The sequence below is a fragment of the Arachis ipaensis genome, chromosome B07 (genome assembly GCF_000816755.2).
Source record: "Arachis ipaensis cultivar K30076 chromosome B07, Araip1.1, whole genome shotgun sequence".
Taxonomy (NCBI): Eukaryota; Viridiplantae; Streptophyta; class Magnoliopsida; order Fabales; family Fabaceae; genus Arachis; species Arachis ipaensis.
The window spans coordinates 105,121,325-105,130,254 of NC_029791.2; positions in this window are offsets into that span (position 1 = coordinate 105,121,325).

Consider the following 8,930-nt stretch of genomic DNA (forward strand, 5'->3'; position numbering starts at 1 on the left):
CATAATTTACTTACTAATAATGCTTCTTATTAATCAAATGCCTAACTTGAATTCATTGTTTTATGCAGAAGATGGCTACTATATTTATGTATAAATTTTCTAAATCTAAAAACGTTGGGTTTGGTGAGAGTAATCATAGACCAATATCCATGTACACACTTGTTGTACAATGTGCTATGAAAGGGATTCATTAATTAAGTGATACTCAATATATGAAAAAATAATTTTAAACAAACCATGAGTTTTTATTCAGAATTACTAAATTCATAATCATTTAACCCAATCACTTAATATAGTCTCTCAACCATACCATAAGATGAAAGAATAGTTCTTTTATTCCCTTTATTTACAACCTTTTGTATCATAAACAACAACATGAATGAAATTTAATATTGTCTTAGAAACCACTTCTTTTTTTTTGTAATATATTTTTAAGTAACACTTGCTTCGAATACATATATTTCATCCTTTGTCAAAACATCAATTATTTATAACTTAAGCCACTATTTACAAAACTTAAGTGATTTTATATGGCTACACCATACCATTTATTTGCTAGTTCATCAATTTCTATATCATTCATGAATTTGTAATCAAACTTTGATTTGCACCATTCTCATACATCAGATGTCTTTATCATTTATTATTCGACAATATATTTTTTTAAAATTAAAATAATTGGAGTGCTTATATATATTAATTCTAAATTCAAAATATATCACCCCAATTGAAGTAATGACTTTCTGATTATTAAAATCAAAGTATATTAAAAACCTGGGAGTGAGATCGGAAATGGGAAGCAATGGGTGTTAGCAGGGGTGTTTTACTGCAGGATGCCAGTGTTAGCAAATTTCAAAAATCCAGGATGTCACCGGTTCTGGTTCTGCGTCTGAGAAGATGGAGTGGCGACGGCGACGGTGACGCTACACTGAGACAGTTGAAGCAAGACGATGAGAGTTTGGCACGACGAATACGCCAGGGAGCAAGAATGAAAGAAGACTTGGCTAGGGTTATCTTTTTCCACTATTTTTTCCTAAGTTAAGACCTAGCTAATACTATGAGGGAATGGGAATTTTGGGAGGGAAGGGGGATTTTGGGAAGAGAGGGGAGGGGGTAAACGACGACGTTTTTTGTTTTGGGGGGGTTTAAACAAAATGATTTCAAAAACCATATTCTATGGTCACTCCAAAAAACCGTGACCATAGACCCTTTAGGTCACCCTAAAAAACCGTGACCATAGACCCCTTTAAGTCACCCTTGTTTAAAAAATCGTGACCATAGACCCTTTTTGGTCATTTCAAAAAACCGTGACCATAGATGTCTTTTGGTCACGGTGAAAAACCGTGACCATAGACCATTTTAAGTCACCCCAAAATCATGACCATAGACCCCTTTAGGTCACCCCAAAAAATCGTGACCATAGACCCTTTTTGGTCAGCCCAAAAAATCGTGACCATAGATGTCTTTTGGTCACTGTACCGTGATCATAGACCATTTTAAGTCACCCCCAAAACCGTGACCATAGACCCTTTAAGTCACCCTTTTTTAAAAAACCGTGACTATAGACCCTTTTTGGTCACCCAAAAAAATCGTGACTATAGACCTTTTTTGGTCACCCCTATAAACCGTGACCATAGATCCTTTTAGGCCACCCTTTTTTAAAAAACCATGACTATAGGTACTCTATGGCCACCCTTTTTAAAAAAACCGTGACCATAGCTTTTTTTTTTTTATCACGGTAAAAAATCGTGACCATAAAGGATCTATGATCACGATTTTTTACCGTGGCCAAAATAACCGTGACCATAGACCCAAAATGTTGTAGTGAGAATTAGGATATATATCACTCATTTTTAGTGAAATATGAGTATTGCACTATTAAAAAAATTGATAGTGGAAAGATATGAGAATTACGGGTTACTAATATTTCATTAGATGAGATATGTTGATATGCACTGAGAACTTATGTTGATATATAGAGGAGTAGTGCATTAAATGATACATAAACTATCTTTGATACCAATTTACACTTCCAACTTAAATAGAGTAAAGAAAAGATATATTGCTCACTATTTTTTAACTAATATTAGATGTTACCAAGTGAAACATAGAGCAATATATGGTGAGCACACCTTTAAGGTTGAGTACGATCAAGAGAGTCAGACTTGCTTGAGCCAAATGTAGTGAGCCCACCAATTCCTTAAAATGCTTTAATACTTAGTTACTGTATAGTATTTTGGCATGTTCCACTTGAACTAATTAATCCAGTTTGCATATAGAGTTGACAAGAATATTTTGTGTGCCACTCATCTCGAAGTATGCAATTGCAAAAGACACGAAAAGGTAGTAATGACTATCCACATGTCATAGCAAGAAGAACATAGGAAGTATTTTCATGATAGTTTTTGGTACAAAAGAAACAAGTTTTAGATAGAGCTACAAATGGGTTGATTCATAATCTTACTAAAGATTTACCATTAATGTTGACATGACCACCATCTCAGGTTTAACAAAGTTTGTCTATTCTCTTTTGTTTTCTTCTTATTGATTTCTTTGAAAAGTGATATAATCCATTCATTTGCAATAAAACTTATTATGTGTGACTTTTAATTAAGCCTTGCTTTGGTGTTCTTTTCACACAAACAGAAAAGAAAAAATTACTTATACAACATCAGAGTTCTATATTAAATGGTTGAAGAAACTTGTTAAAAATGGCTACACATATTGAATAATAGTTTTCAAAAATTTATTGCAGGATATATACATTCTTATTTCTTTAATGACATTGCTCTAAAATCAAGTGGATACTTTGATTTATAGCTTGATACAACTAATTTAAAGCTAGTGTATGATAATTAGTTATAATTCGTTTGTTGAGGATTTTCTTCTTTCTGTTTCTCTAAATTTAAAACCACAATTAATACACATTAATTACTTTTACTGAGTATATGACATTGCTATTATTTTAAGTATATTATAAATACTTCTAACTAACAGCATTTAATTTAAATTTGCACACAAGTTCTTATACAGCTATAAAGATCCTCAACATAATTATATTAAGTGATGACATTCTTCCTTACAATAAACATGATAACTTCATCAAGGAAGAATACATTGTCTTTATATTATACGGACACAGAAGACCAGACGTACATCAACATTCAATATATAATTACTTTTAATTTGCAGCTTCTACTACTAATAATAAATATCCTAATACATGGGATCAATCTTAAATCATAGCAGACCAACATAGAATACAAAACATAAACTTTATTTAAACATAAAATAGAGTTTATAACAAATAACACACTTAATTCAAGCCTATGATAATATATGACTCCTTATAACCTTGCTCAATCTTCATTTACTCTATAAAATTTCGAACTCAATCACACAAGATATAATGTCTCATAGTACACAGAGTGGCCTGAGCTTTACTTCTTTTTCACATTCTACCAAATGAAGGGTTCTCCTTGTGTTGGTCATGAGAGTATATCGGCAAATTAAATTTAAAAGTGTAAAAACTTTGAATCCTCTACACCTTTAATTTTAAAATGTTTCTACTTGATTTGTATGATATCTTCACTAACAAAGATGGTAGGAATAAACAAAGGACCACTGCCAATATACATAAATAACCTAGTCCAAATTGGTTGCTTCTCGATGATATTATTGTGCCAAATAGGAGTGTTAAACTCTTCCTTGTTATGATTAGATGAAGCAAGACAAAGTTTCTTATTTATAATTATTAGCATGTAATAATGACCCAAAGCATGTTGGGACACAAAAATTTGTTGAAAAGTGTGAGATAGTAAAAAAGCATACAACATATGGTGATCCTTGCTCAACATCTTCAAGTGAGCATGTTAGTTAATAAACAGCACCACCAAGTGTAATATAGGTTGGATCTAACCTTCGCACATATGATGGACATGTTATATAACGATATTTCAACTTATTCTAAAGCTTCTATGTATACTAAGTGTGCATGTAGAACTTTCCTTAAGACATGCAGGATAGAATAATCCATAGTATATATGTAACACCCTACCACTCAGAGCTTTATGCTTAAGTCGTAAAACAAAGGTGGTGTGGTATTACGACATCTAAAAGTAAAATTATCTAATATAATATAGGTGAAAAATTATTTATATCTAGGAGTCTTTGAAGAAAATTTTAAAACAAAATCCGTAATGCTCACGTAAACGGAAAACTTGCGTGCGAAGAAAACTAAGATTCATAAGTATAATACACAGAAAGTAGGAATTGAGAGTTAAAAGTACAAAATAACAAGTTCCTAACTCAGCCTGCGAAGCTAAGGCTGGTCGGAGAATATTTACATACTTATATACATAACTTGAAGCCCAAAATACATACATAAAACCCTAGTTCTCCATAAACCTCTAAGAGATACAAAAGTAAAGTAAGTTGTCGGAGAGTTAAATACATAAAATTATATACAAATATACACCCAAATAACATCCCAGAAAACACTTTGCTGCAGAACTCCAGATGCCTACCGAGGAGCCTCTCGACCTGCATCTGAAAAACAACAACACAGTATGGGGTGAGAACCAGAGGTTCTCAGCATGGTGCCACACACATAAGATATAAGGTCCTGGGAATGTTAGAGGTAATTCTAGAACACCGACACTCATATTATAAAATTTAATGGAGTTCAAGACGAAAGCCATAATCAAGGTGGTCCACGAAGGTTCTTGATCTTAACCAAATTCTAACTGAAATCTTAACCATTTCCCCCTTCCTCCACAATCCTCTAAAATCACCAGCAGAACAACACAGACAAATAAGGCAGACAAAACAAGCACAAGTAAAGTACAAGTAATGCAAGTAGCAAGGATAGCAGGTAAGTATGATAATCACATAGGCAAGTCCAATCAATTTACATTCAAACAAAGCACATATATGTATATGATGTATGTCTATCCTGCTAGCCGTGAGCTCACGTGTCGGTTAAACTGCCAGAACCTGACATATCCGGTAGCTAACTCAGACATTGGTCTCTAGGTTGCACATCTCTACGAGGATAATAAACGAAGGAGAGTGCCTTTTTCACATCGAAGGAGTGTGCCTTTCCACCTTCTCCTAGAGGATATAAGAAGGAGAGTGCCTTTCCACATCGAAGGAGTGTGCCTTTCTACCTTGCAACCAGAGAAGAATGTGGGAGAAACAATACGAAGGAGAGTGCATTTCCACTTTTCCGCACCCCTATCACGACAAGAGAGGGAACTTCCGTCCTCAACTTGCCATCCAAACACATTTTCAAGTTGACACACAAGCAGGATCACACCCAGACTTGCCATCTCGACCATTTCAGCCACACACACATCTCAACCATTCCGGCCACACACAATCATCCCCAATCTCATCATTAACATCTCAATTCAGTTACTCTAGACCTTCCTTTATTTCCAAGTAACATTCATTTCCATAGCTTAATCTCATCACTATACTTAAAACTAATCTTTAGGGGCCAAAAGAATGAAAATAGAGGTTTAGAAGATTAAAATCATGTTTAAAACACAAAAAATCCATTTGCTGAAAACAGGAGTCACACGTACGCGTGGGCCTCGCGTACGCGTGGGAGTGCATTTCTGAGAGGTCACGCGTACGCGTGGACCATGCGTATGCATGGGAATACAATTTTCTATACTCGCGTACGCAAGCACCCTGCTCGCGTACGCGAGTTATCCAGAACAGCAAAAATGCTGAATGCTACAGAATTTCAGCTTTGCACTCCAAACTTCCGACGCGCATAACTTTTTCGTTTTAAAACGTTTTTCATCCGTTCTTCGAATGGAGTAAACTTTACGGACCCAATTTTCATTTAAAACATGTTTGAAATAATTTGGAGGTCCAAAAGACAAGTTATGGCTCACTGAAATTTGGCTAAAAATCAGTTTTTCACAAACTCCTCAAACCTCAATTTTCATAAATACCAAACTCAATTCTAACTTCCTTTACACATATCCAACACAACAATATACCAATTTAAATGCCAAAACCTCCATTTTCTTTAAAACTTAACTTCAATTCAACTAACCATACCTATAACCATTAACACAACATATCTTTATCAATACCACATCAATCTTCATATCCTACCATTTCTCAATTCAACAATATCATGCATCAACCTCTCAAATACATTAACAAGATTCTCATTTTACCTATTCAATACATATACATACACATATCATCATCAAATAATCATTCATCATTCATCCAACGAACACCAAATCCATATCACAATCCCTATCAAGGTTACTAAGCATTAAACATATTCATACGTTCCAACCTATCCTATGATCATTGATGGGTGGAAAAATTTCTAGTTAAGAATTTCTAAAAAGTATTTTCTAAAATAGCGTTGCAAGTACAGGCTTAATCGACGAAATTTTCACTATCAATTTAGAATGTGTCACAATTAATAATAAATAACCGGGAGTAGAATCCCGGGTCGTTTCCCTAAGAGTTGACACAAGATGCAAATTATTGGTTAGGATTTTTCTGAATATTTCTTTGAAATTGAGAACGGAAAAATAAATAGCTAGGAATTAAAGCAATGAATAACTAACAAGAGATGATAAGTATTCAAAATAAAAGGCGTTGGTTAGGGGTGCGAATTGGAGTTTCTATCCTTGTTATCTTTTCCAAGTGTAAAAAAAGGTTCATTATTCCCACTTAGTTATCCTCTAGCTATTGAAGGAAAGTCAACTGAACATCACTAACTCTAACTCACAAGTCCTAGTCACTTCACGGGGAAGGACTAGAGTTGGTGAGAATTGAGCTAGCCAGCAATTTTCAGTTACAGATTACCACTTGGGTATAACAACTCAAGGGATTCCAATTACTCAACTCCCAACCAAGTTGGGAACTTACTTCATTAACATGAATGCCATTTTCATAAACACATGGTAGGATTAAATAAAAGACATGATAATTATGAGAAATTAATTAAATTAAAATTAGCACTAATAGTAATTAATAAGGATCAAACAAGCAATAAAAATAAACATAAAAATAATTCAATGCATTAGTACAATTCAAGAGTGACAAGATCCAAACATGAATTCAAAGCAATCAAATGAAAAAGAGTAATAGAGATATTAGAAAAGAAAACTATAAGGACAATGACTCCCATTGAAGGTAGTAGCAGCTCTCTCAAGATCCAATTCAAAGCAAAACTAAGAATGTCAAAAACCCTAGAGAGAAGTAGGTGTTTCTCTTGCTAGAATTCAAAACTAATAAAAAACTAAGGTGAGAAGTGAAGTGTGTTTAGTCTCAGCTCCATTCCAGCCTCTAGTCTGCGTTTTCGAGCTTGAAACGGGGTCCAAATCAGCCTAGAAATCGCCCCCAGCGAGTTCTGTTAAGTGCAGCATGTGACGCTCTGTCAAGCGTACGCATTGGCCACGCGTATGCATCGTTTGAACTTCTGCGCTGATCACGCGTACGCGTCACTAAAAGACGCTCCTGATCATGCGCACGCATCAGCCATGCGTGCGCGTCGCTCCTCGCTTCTCAAGGCTTAAATTTCTTGTGTTCCTTCCATTTTAACATGCTTCATCTTCATTCTTTAAGCCATTCATGCCCTATAAACCTGAAAACACTTAACAAACACATCACGGCATCGAATGGTAATAAAGAAGAATTAAAAATTAACAATTTTAAGGCCTAGGAAATATGTTTTCAATCATAGCACAAAATTAGGAAGGAAACTTAAAAACATGCAATTTACATGAATAAGTGTGAGAATAGTTGACAAAACCCACTCAATTCAATTCAAAATATATCATAAAATAGTGGTGTATCAATCATCTAGCCTAAGTTTTTACAGAACATTATATATTAAATACGTGAAACCTAAACCATACCTTGGCCAATTTCCACGTATTACCCAAGATAATTCAATTAGGCAAGGTCCAAGCCTCCATTAGCAAAATTCAGCACCCAAAGCTCCCACTCAAGCTTCCAATCTTTTCAATTGTGTTCCAAATCCACTTATAAACTATCTAACACACATTATCACATCTATACATATAAACTCAATATTCGATCACAATTAACTAAGGAATTCACTAGGGTTTAAGGATCCTTATCTTGCATGTGCGTTAATCAAACAAATCCCGCTAATTCCTCAAGTTAACCTGACCCTAAACATCAAATTAACCAAAGATCTCAATACCTCACAACATACAAATTTTCAAAATTGGGAGAGGAGAAATTGGAAATGAAGACATGACTTTCTTACCTAATGGAGTACTGAGCTTTGTAGAGATCATCACTGCGGACGCGTGGCCGCAAATGGTACGGCGATCGAAGCTCGGAGTGAAAAGATATGTGAAATTAAATGTGAGGTTAGGTTTTGGAAACTCTCCCTTCCTCTTCCATGAGTGTGCAGCGTGAGTTGTTCTAAGGAATGGGAAGAAGAGCTGAGCTCCTCCCTTTAAATGAGAATGGGTTGGGCCTTGGGCCCAATACGGGCCGGTTCGGCCCGGTTCATCCAATTTTGGGCCGAATTCTTTGAAATTGGTGTCAAAATTTTTATTTTAATTTTCTCTATCATATTAAACCATAAAAATTATATTTTTAATTTTCTTGATTTATAATTAATTTATTTACTAATTATTTACTAATCTCTCGGATTTCACAATATAGATAGTATAAAAATGCACATATATATACATGTCATTTCAGGTTTAAAAATATAGACATGGTCCTGAATAATTTTGGAATTTCGGCTAATTGGGTTCCAAGCTAGCAAGTAAATTCTTTCCATATAAGAGTATCCGATACACAAGATTTTATTTTTGATGCCAAGAACTTAGCTGCTCAAAACATCCGTCTTCATGACCCAATCAAGAGAGTTCATCAAAGACTACTACTAGAAATCAGTATTTTTC